General features: G+C 42.7%; 1 protein-coding gene across 1 annotated transcript in view; it reads right to left on the reverse strand.

The window, feature by feature from the left end:
* SIAH1 (siah E3 ubiquitin protein ligase 1) overlaps positions 1-1,267 on the reverse strand; it is a 68,385-nt gene extending 67,118 nt beyond the window's left edge. Inside the window, exon 1 of the mRNA XM_053582115.1 lies at positions 1,245-1,267. The gene's annotated coding sequence lies outside the window, so the exon portion shown is untranslated. The remainder of the gene's footprint in view (positions 1-1,244) is intronic.
* Positions 1,268-11,211: the final 9,944 nt, after the last annotated feature.

Below are 11,211 nucleotides of genomic sequence, written 5' to 3' on the forward strand. Positions count from 1 at the left end.
TAATTTTTTTTGAGACAGAGTCTCACCCTGTTGCCCTTGGTAGAGTACCATGGCGTCATGGCTCACAGCAACCTCCAACTTTTGGGCTTAGGCAATTCTCTTGCCTCAGCCTCCCGAGTAGCTGGGACTACAGGCATCTACCACAACACCCGGCCAGTGCCAGGTTTGAACCCACCACCCTCGGTATATGGGGCTGCCGCCCTACTCACTGAGCCACAGGTGCAACCCTACATCTTGTTAAACATGTCTTTTTTTTTTGAGACAGAGCCTTAAGCTGACACCCTGGGTAGAGTGCTGTGGCATCACAGCTCACAGCAACCTCCAACTCCTGGGCTCAAGCGATTCTCCTGCCTCCGCCTCCCAAGTAGCTGGGACTATAGGCGCCCGCCGCAACGCCCTGCTATTTTTTGGTTGCAGCCGTCATTGTCGTTTGGCGGGCCTGGGCTGGATGCAAACCCATCCGCTCAGGTGTATGTGGCTAGCATCTTAACTGCTTGAGCCACAGGTGCTGAGCCTAAACATGTCTTTAATGCAACAGCTTTCAAATATTTTTTGTGTGATTTCTAAAACTATGTTAATTACAGTGTTTCTTTCTTTTCTCTTATACAGAGTACATATATAAGATCTGAGTATTTACATCCTCCCCACCCTCTGGGTATTAAGGAACAAGGCAGGATGTTATGCCCCGGCCAGCACCCTTCAGGACCTTGCCATTATGGCAACAAGGATGGACAGGCCTAGATTTCCTGACACACAGGGCCTTAAAGTCAGTACAAGGTTGCACATTTGCAAAATTCACATAGTGAAAGGAGAAAGCAAATACTGTCCCCTCTTGCTCCCTGGCTGGGGACCCCCACCCTCACCCCACAATAGAGTCCATTAAACTGACACAAGCTCTGCTGGGAAACCTGCAAAGCTCCTGGCAGGATCAGGTTTCTCCAGCTTGACCCCTAGATGAAGAACTCAAATAGGGAGGGTGGAGCAAGATGGCAGCCGAGTAACAGCTTCCTTGCATCTGGGCACCGTGAGTCTGGGGATATAGGACTCCAGGCATCTCTGGCTGGTGGGATCTGCCTATCATCACCCCTGAGAGGATACAGGGAGTCAGCGAGAGACTTCTGGACCCCAAGAGGAGGACTAAAACAGTGGAAAACCGGCAAGTGGTCGCGTGTGTTCAATCCGCCTAAACCCGCCCGCAACTGTAAGTTCAGTAGCAGCGAGACTGCAAACCAGAAAGGCCTTACCTGTGAACTGTTTTGGTGTCTTTGGACTTGGCACTCAGCTGAACTGCCTTGGGGAGAGCCTGAGCGGGAGAGCGGAGAACTTTGGCCTTTGTCTAGGGCCCCAGTCTGAGCCGCTGAGCCAGACGGAGCTAATAGAGTTTAGCTCTGGGTCACAGGCAGACATTGTGAGCGATCTGCCCTGGCAAGCTCCGCCCTCAGGGTCGCAGAGCTGGAATTGGGTGGGAGCTGGTAACCCAGCGACCAAGTAGCCTAAGGGCGGGGTCTGAGCTGCCTTGCAGCCCTAACCCTCGGGGGCAGAGGGAGACCAGTTTTGACACACAGGGTAAGTGGATGGCCACTTCAGCAGTGATTCCAGCAACAAGCACTTCCCTGAGAAAGCTTCTGCTCAGTAAGTGAACAAGTTCAAAGTGCCTTTTAAGTGGGCTGAAGAGAGATTTAGGGTGTCTACCTGCTGGGGTTCGAGAAACTAGCAGCCTCCAGTCGTATCAGAACTGTGATTAACATCTCATACCCCAGAAGACCACGTGTTGCCCAGACAATATTCAATTCCATATACATACTGCTTTGTTTCTGGTTGCGTGTATGTTTTTTTTTGTTTGTTTGGTTTTTTTTTTTGGTTTGGTTGTTTTTTTTGTTTATTTTGACGTTCTAGATTGTTGTTTTGTTTTTTAAGTTCAACCTTTTCCATACACATCCTTTTTCTTTCTCAATTTTTCTAGTTTAATTATAATTTCCCATTGCTGCCTATTTCAATAATCAGAACTTCATTTTTGTTAGTGTTTCTACCACTATTATTTGGTTTTTCCAGCCAATTTTATCCCGTAAAGTTTTCTGTTTGCTTGTTTTGGTTTGATTTATAGCATTTTTGTCTTTCCTCTCTACTTGGTGGAGGTGGGGTACTGTGTCTGATCAGGTTAGCAAAGAGCTGCTGACCTCAAGGGAACCACCCCACTGGGCACCCCCAGAAGGTGTTTTTTTTTTTTAAGGTTGTATCAAAGTACCCTACTGTACACCTATATTGCTCTGTCTCCCTCTTTCTGTGCCTCTCTTCTTTTTGTCAATATTCCTTTCACCCAACCACTCTCCTTTCTCTATTTTTCTTTTTTTTCATTTTTTTTTTTTTTCTTATCACTTGGTCCTCATTTCTTTCATCACTTTTTTGCTCTTAAACCTTCTCACCCTTCTGGTCCTGTAACCCTTAGTCCACAGGCACAAGAACTTAAAGAGCAAGAGGAAGTGAAAGGAAAATTAGGGCAAGTAAACAGATAAAAGAAATCACCCATGAGGAAGAATCAGCAGAAAACTCCAGGCAACATGAAGAACCAGTCCAGAACTACCCCGCCAAGGGACCATGAGGTAGCTACTGCAGAGGATTCCACCTATACAGAAATGTTAGGAATGACAGAAAGGGAATTTAGAATACACATGTTGAAAACAATGAAGGAAATGATGGAAACAATGAAGGAAACTGTTAATAAAGTGGAAAATAACCAAAAGGAAATTCAAAAACAGAATCAAATAAGAGATGAACGATATGAAGAATATAAAAAGGATATAGCAGAGCTGAAGGAAATGAAACAGTCAATCAGGGAACTTAAAGACGCAATGGAAAGTATCAGCAACAGGTTAGACCATGCAGAAGAAAGAATTTCAGAGGTAGAAGACAAAGTTTTTGAGATAACTCAGATAGTAAAAGAGGCAGAAAAGAAGAGAGAGAAAGCAGAACGTTCACTGTCAGAATTATGGGACTTTATGAAGCGTTCCAACATACGAGTTATAGGAATTCCAGAAGGGGAAGAAGAATGCCCCAGAGGAATGGAAGCCATACTAGAGAATATTATAAAAGAAAATTTCCCAAATATCACCAAAGATTCTGACACACTGCTTTCAGAGGGATATCGGACCCCAGGTCGCCTCAACTCTAACCGAGCTTCTCCAAGACACATTGTGATGAACCTGTCCAAAGTCAAGACCAAAGAAAAGATTCTGCAAGCTGCCAGGAGTAAGCGCCAGTTAACCTACAGGGGCAAATCCATCAGATTGGCCGCAGACTTCTCTAATGAAACTTTCCAAGCAAGAAGACAATGGTCATCTACCTTTAATCTACTTAAACAGAACAATTTTCAGCCCAGAATTCTGTACCCTGCTAAGCTAAGCTTCAAAATTGACGGACAAATCAAATCATTTACGGATATACAAACATTGAGGAAATTCGCCACAACAAGACCAGCTCTACAGGAAATACTTCAACCTGTTCTGCACACTGACCACCACAATGGATCAGCAGCAAAGTAAGAACTCAGAAATTAAAGGACAGAACCTAACCTCCACACTGATGCAAAAGATAAAACTAAGCAATGGACTCTCACAAAATAAGATGAATAGAATACTACCACACTTGTCAATTATCTCAATAAATGTTAATGGCTTGAATTCCCCACTGAAGAGACATAGATTGGTTGACTGGATTAAAAAACACAAGCCATCCATTTGCTGTCTGCAAGAAACACACCTGGCTTCAAAAGACAAATTAAAGCTCCGAGTCAAGGGTTGGAAGACAATTTTTCAGGCAAATGGAATTCAGAAGAAAAGAGGAGTTGCAATCTTATTTTCAGACACATGTGGATTTAAAGCAACTAAAGTCAAAAAAGACAAAGATGGTCACTTTATATTGGTCAAGGGAAAAATACAACAAGAAGACATTTCAATTCTAAATATTTATGCACCCAATTTAAATGCTCCCAGATTCTTGAAGCAGACCTTACTCAGTCTGAGCAATATGATATCTGATAATACCATCATAACAGGGGACTTTAACACTCCTCTTACAGAGCTGGACAGATCCTCTAAACAGAAATTAAACAAGGATATAAGAGACTTAAATGAGACTCTAGAACAACTGTGCTTGATAGACGCATATAGAACACTCCATCCCAAAGATAAAGAATATACATTCTTCTCATCACCCCATGGAACATTCTCCAAAATTGATCATATCCTGGGACACAAAACAAATATCAACAGAATCAAAAGAATTGAAATTTTACCTTGTATCTTCTCAGACCATAAGGCACTAAAGGTGGAACTCAACTCTAACAAAAATGCTCGACCCCACCCAAAGGCATGGAAACTAAACAATCTTCTGTTGAATAACAGATGGGTGGAGGAAGAAATAAAACAGGAAATCATTAACTTCCTTGAGCATAACAACAATGAAGACACAAGCTACCAAAACCTGTGGGATACGGCAAAAGCAGTTTTGAGAGGAAAATTCATCGCTTTAGATGCCTACATTCGAAAAACAGAAAGAGAGCACATCAACAATCTCACAAGAGATCTTATGGAATTGGAAAAAGAAGAACAATCTAAGCCTAAACTCAGTAGAAGAAAAGAAATATCCAAAATCAAATCAGAGATCAATGAAATTGAAAACAAAAGAATCATTCAGAAAATTAATGAAACAAGGAGTTGGTTTTTTGAAAAAATAAATAAAATAGATAAACCATTGGCCAGACTAACCAGGAATAGAAAAGTAAAATCTCTAGTAACCTCAATCAGAAATGATAAAGGGGAAATAACAACTGATCCCACAGAGATACAAGAGATCATCTCTGAATACTACCAGAAACTCTATGCCCAGAAATTTGACAATGTGAAGGAAATGGATCAATATTTGGAATCACACCCTCTCGCTAGACTCAGCCAGGAAGAAATAGAGCTCCTGAACAGACCAATTTCAAGCACTGAGATCAAAGAAACAATAAAAAAGCTTCCAACCAAAAAATGCCCTGGTCCAGATGGCTTCACTCCAGAATTCTATCAAACCTTCAAGGAAGAGCTTATTCCTGTACTGCAGAAATTATTCCAAAAAATTGAGGAAGAAGGAATCTTCCCCAACACATTCTATGAAGCAAACATCACCCTGATACCAAAACCAGGAAAAGACCCAAACAAAAAGGAGAATTTCAGACCAATCTCACTCATGAACATAGACGCAAAAATTCTCAACAAAATCCTAGCCAATAGATTACAGCTTATCATCAAAAAAGTCATTCATCATGATCAAGTAGGCTTCATCCCAGGGATGCAAGGCTGGTTTAACATACGCAAGTCTATAAACGTTATCCACCATATTAACAGAGGCAAAAATAAAGATCACATGATCCTCTCAATAGATGCAGAAAAAGCATTTGATAAAATCCAGCATCCTTTTCTAATTAGAACACTGAAGAGTATAGGCATAGGTGGCACATTTCTAAAACTGATTGAAGCTATCTATGACAAACCCACAGCCAATATTTTACTGAATGGAGTAAAACTGAAAGCTTTTCCTCTTAGAACTGGAACCAGACAAGGTTGTCCTCTGTCACCTTTACTATTCAACATAGTGCTGGAAGTTCTAGCCAATACAATTAGGCAAGACAAGGAAATAAAGGGAATCCAAATGGGAGCAGAGGAGGTCAAACTCTCCCTCTTTGCTGACGACATGATCTTATACTTAGAGAACCCCAAAGACTCAACCACAAGACTCGTAGAAGTCATCAAAAAATACAGTAATGTTTCAGGATATAAAATCAATGTCCACAAGTCAGTAGCCTTTGTGTACACCAATAACAGTCAAGATGAGAAGCTAATTAAGGACACAACTCCCTTCACCATAGTCTCAAAGAAAATGAAATACCTAGGAATATACCTAACGAAGGAGGTGAAGGACCTGTATAAAGAAAACTATGAAATCCTCAGAAAGGAAATAGCAGAGGATATTAACAAATGGAAGAACATACCATGCTCATGGATGGGAAGAATCAACATTGTTAAAATGTCCATACTTCCCAAAGCAATCTACCTATTCAATGCCATTCCTATCAAAATACCAACATCATACTTTCAAGATTTGGAAAAAATGATTCTGCGTTTTGTATGGAACTGGAAAAAACCCCGTATAGCTAAGGCAGTTCTCTGTAATAAAAATAAAGCTGGGGGCATCAGCATACCAGATTTTAGTCTATACTACAAAGCCATAGTGGTCAAGACAGCATGGTACTGGCACAAAAACAGAGACATAGACACTTGGAATCGAATGGAAAACCAAGAAATGAAACTAACATCTTACAACCACCTAATCTTTGATAAACCTAACAAGAACATACCTTGGGGGAAAGACTCCCTATTCAATAAATGGTGTTGGGAGAACTGGATGTCTACATGTAAAAGACTGAAACTGGACCCACACCTTTCCCCACTCACAAAAATTGATTCAAGATGGATAAAGGACTTAAACTTAAGGCATGAAACAATAAAAATCCTCCAAGAAAGCATAGGAAAAACACTGGAAGATATTGGCCTGGGGAAAGACTTCATGAAGAAGACTGCCATGGCAATTGCAACAACAACAAAAATAAACAAATGGGACTTCATTAAACTGAAAAGCTTCTGTACAGCTAAGGAGACAATAACCAAAGCAAAGAGACAACCTACACAATGGGAAAGGATATTTGCATATTTTCAATCAGACAAAAGCTTGATAACTAGGATCTATAGAGAACTCAAATTAATCCACATGAAAAAAGCCAACAATCCCTTATATCAATGGGCAAGAGACATGAATAGAACTTTCTCTAAAGACGACAGACGAATGGCTAACAAACACATGAAAAAATGTTCATCATCTCTATATATTAGAGAAATGCAAATCAAAACAACCCTGAGATATCATCTAACCCCAGTGAGAATGGCCCACATCACAAAATCTCAAAACTGCAGATGCTGGCGTGGATGTGGAGAGAAGGGAACACTTTTACACTGCTGGTGGGACTGCAAACTAGTACAACCTTTCTGGAAGGAAGTATGGAGAATCCTCAAAGCACTCAAGCTAGACCTCCCATTTGATCCTGCAATCCCATTACTGGGCATCTACCCAGAAGGAAAGAAATCCTTTTATCATAAGGACACTTGTACTAGACTGTTTATTGCAGCTCAATTTACAGTCGCCAAAATGTGGAAACAGCCTAAATGCCCACCAACCCAGGAATGGATTAACAAGCTGTGGTATATGTATACCATGGAATACTATTCAGCCATTAAAAAAAATGGAGACTTTACATCCTTCGTATTAACCTGGATGGACGTGGAAGATATTATTCTTAGTAAAGCATCACAAGAATGGAGAAGCATGAATCCTATGTACTCAATTTTGATATGAGGACAATTAATGACAATTATGGTTATGGGGGGGAAACAGAAAGAGGGAAGGAGGGAGGTGGGTGGGGCCTTGGTGTGTGTCACACTTTATGGGGGCAAGACATGATTGCAAGAGGGACTTTACCTAACAATTGCAATCAGTGTAACCTGGCTTATTGTACCCTCAATGAATCCCCAACAATAAAAAAAATAAATAAATAAAATAAATAAAAAAAAAAAAAAAAAAAGAAAAAAAAAAAGAACTCAAATAGGCTCCCTTTCCCTTTCCTATCAGGGCTGCTGGGTCCCAGGCTCCCAGCCTGGGAGGCTGCAAAGACAGCTCAGGCCAGTGGCCTGGGGGCTGCAAAGACAGCTCAGGCCAGTCAGCTGCTTTTCTGAATCTCTGCCCCTGTGAAGCGAAGGGATTGGCCTAACCACTTTTCTCCAGCTCTAATTCTGTGTGCGCAGGCAGACTTTACCAACAACAGAAAGAAAGCTCCTGGACGCCTCTTAATACTCATTGGACATCTACCATGTGCCAGTGACTTTGTATTAATATATACCTAGCAGGTGTGTTAATTTCCCCATTTCATAAATAAAGAAATGAAGTTTAGGAATGGGACTCAGCTGAGGTCATGGTGGGCAGGCATACAGCCGGCCTTCACCCTGAGGTCTGTTCCAAATCCATCTCTTTCCACCACCCCACCTCCCTGTGCCCTGTGTCTCTTTACTGCTTTCAGTTACAACTCATCAACTATGATGCTGACACACCTGTTGGAAACAACAGCTGAAGCCCTGAGGCCTTCAGAATCTCCCTCCTGTGCTGAGATGTTACCATCTCTGCTCTCCAGGGACCTAGTTCTCTAAGCTACTCCATCCCTTACTGAAAAGGTGGTTGGCAGCCTGAGCAAGAGTGAGACCCCGTCTTGACTAAAAACAGAAAAACTAGCCCAATGTTGGCGGTGCCTATAGCTCAGCAGATAGGGTGCCAGCCACATACACCAAGGCTGGAGGGTTCGAACCCTGCCCTTGCCAGCTAAAGCAACAATGACAACTGCAACAACAAAAATAGCTGGGTGTTGTGGCCGGTGCCTGTAGTCCGAGCTACTTAGGAAGCTGAGGCAAGAGAATCGCTTAAACCCAAGAGTTTGAGGTTGCTATGAGCTGTGAGCTGTGACGCCACAGCATTCTACCCAGGGCGATAGCTTGAGACTCTGTCTCAAGGAAAAGAAAAACAATAACTAGCCCGGTGTTATGGCAGGCGCCTGTAGTCACAGCTACTTGGGAGGCTGAGGCAAAAGGATCACTAGAGCTCAAGAGTTTGAGGTTGCTGTGAGATATGATGTCATGGCATTCTACCCAGGGCAACAGAGTGAGACTCTGTCTCAATAATAATAATATTTGTATAAGGAATGGCCTTTGAAAATTTAGATAATGCCTCCCATCAGAACAAAGAGTAAGTCTGCTATAGCTTTGGAAGGCAGAGATAGGATCTCACTCCACAGGAAGGGAAGGCGTGCTTACTGCCCATGGGGTGGCACCTGTGGCTCAAGGGGTAGGGCGCCGGTCCCATATGCCGGAGGTGGCGGGTTCAAACCCAGCCCCGGCCAAAAAAAAAAAACCAAAAAAAAAAAAAAATAAAAAGTAAAAAAAAAAAAAAAGAAAAGATTTGGGTTTGTAGGCTCAGGGTTCCTCTTCTGTAACGCAGTCCACCGTGAGTGCATATGTCACTTGACCCTCCTCACATAACCCTGTGGGAACTGGGGCTCAGGGAACCAACAAATGCTGATACTCTGCTATTGCTATCTCTGTGAGAAATAAAACTCTTTGCCTCTGACCCAGGAGTCCCACAGCTTTGGTAGCATTTATGAACTGGTGGCAGATGACTACCTAGTTCGCGAGTGATGTAAAATCCCAACCCTTTCATAATTCTTTTTTTTTTTTTTTTTTTTTTTGCAGTTTTTGGCCAGAGCTGGGTTTGAACCCACCACCTCTGGCATATGGGGCCAGCGCCTTACTCCTTTGAGCCACAGGGCCACCCACCTTTCATAGTTCTTGACACCCACAGCCAAGTTCTCTTCAGAGGATATAGGCTCACTTTGCCTTTGCTCATGCATCCCGCACCCACGGGCAGCACAGAGTTACAGTGACCCCCCAAAGTCTATGTTGTTTCTGGGGCACACACTGTTCAGGAAGTTTATTTAGAAACTGTCAGTCAGGCATGGTGGCACTTGCCTATAAACCCAGCTACTCGGGAAGCTCAGCTGGGAGGATCCCTTGTGCCCAGGAGCAACGGAAGGTGGTCAGGGGAGACAATTGGAAGAATGCAAAGTGTTGGAAGGCCAGAAGTCCTGAAGGAGGGAAGTCGGCTGCAGAAGAAAGGGAACAGGGCCGAGAGGCGGCCGGGGTGTCTGCACAGTAACTTCATCTGGGAAAACCTGCTCTCCTTTGCCCTAGTCATGAGATGCATGTGTTTACAGAAGGAGGAGGTAACAGAAGCCATTCACCTGTCTTCCTGTTTTAGAGCATCAGTTCACAAAGTTACAGCTTCCATCCTTTTTTTTTCTGAGACATAGTGTCACTCTATCACCCTGGTAGAATGCTGTAGTATTACAGCAACCTCAAACTCCTGGGCTCAAGTGATTCTCTTGCTTCAGCCTTCTGAGTAGCTGGGACTACAGGCACCTGTCAACACCGGCTAGTTTTTCTATTTTTAGTAAAGATGTGGTCTCTCTCTTGCTCAGGCTGTTCTTGAACTTCTGAGCTCAGGTAATCCTGCCTCAGCCTCCCAGAATGCTGAGATTACAGGTGTGAGCCACTGCACTCAGCTGATCTTTCCATTTTAGTGAAGTCCTACTTCTTTCTACTTTATGGAACATATCTGAGAGACCCACATCTGAGATTCATAAAATTTTAAAATGTCAGAGCTGGAGAAACTTTTATGTATAAGGTTCTACGCCTTACAAACCCTTATTTATTTATTTATTTATTTATTATTTTTTTGAGACAGAGTCTCACTATGTCACCCTTGGTAGAATGCTGTGGCGTCACAGCTCACAGCAGCCTCAAATTCTTGGGCTCAAGCGATTCTCTTGTCTCAGCCTCCCAAGTAACTGGGATTACAGGGGCCCGCCACAACGCCCAGCTATTTTTTTTGTTGGCAGTTGTCATTGTTGGTTAGCTGGCCCAGCCAGGTTCAAACCCACCAACTTCAGTGTATGTGGCTGGCACTGGAACCACTGTGCTACGGGCACCAACCCAACCTCAAACTCTTGAGTTCAAGCGATCCTCCTCTCTCAGCCTCCCAAGTATCTTGGACTACAGGCACCCAGCTCAACATCCGGCTAGAATTACAGCCATGAGTCACCATGCTCGGCCTACTAACCCTTATTTAATATCTAACTTAAAATTTTTGCATTTGAAGTCCTTTAAGATTGGGCTGCAATTCTGATAATCCTAGGAGGAAAAAGTAAGAGCTTTTGTTTTCTTTCTTTCTCTTCTTTTGCCTTTCTTTCTTTTAATACAAACAAATAGAAAAACCTGTTTGTTAAAAGTAATTTACAAGAACCCTGTCAAGAGAGACCTTCAAGATAGCCTGGAATATTCCAGGCTGACCTCATGTATAATTCTTTCCAACGTGGACTCAGATCCCAGAATGTGTACTTACTACAAAGAGGGAGGGCTTATCAGCCACTCTGGTAAGCCAACGAGGCTGTCCCACATACTAATTAATCTGATGTGCAGAAACAGTTCAGAAGTAGGCCAAGGGTCACAATGTACTCACTTG

Source organism: Nycticebus coucang, chromosome 2, assembly GCF_027406575.1.
Source record: "Nycticebus coucang isolate mNycCou1 chromosome 2, mNycCou1.pri, whole genome shotgun sequence".
NCBI classification, from domain to species: domain Eukaryota; kingdom Metazoa; phylum Chordata; class Mammalia; order Primates; family Lorisidae; genus Nycticebus; species Nycticebus coucang.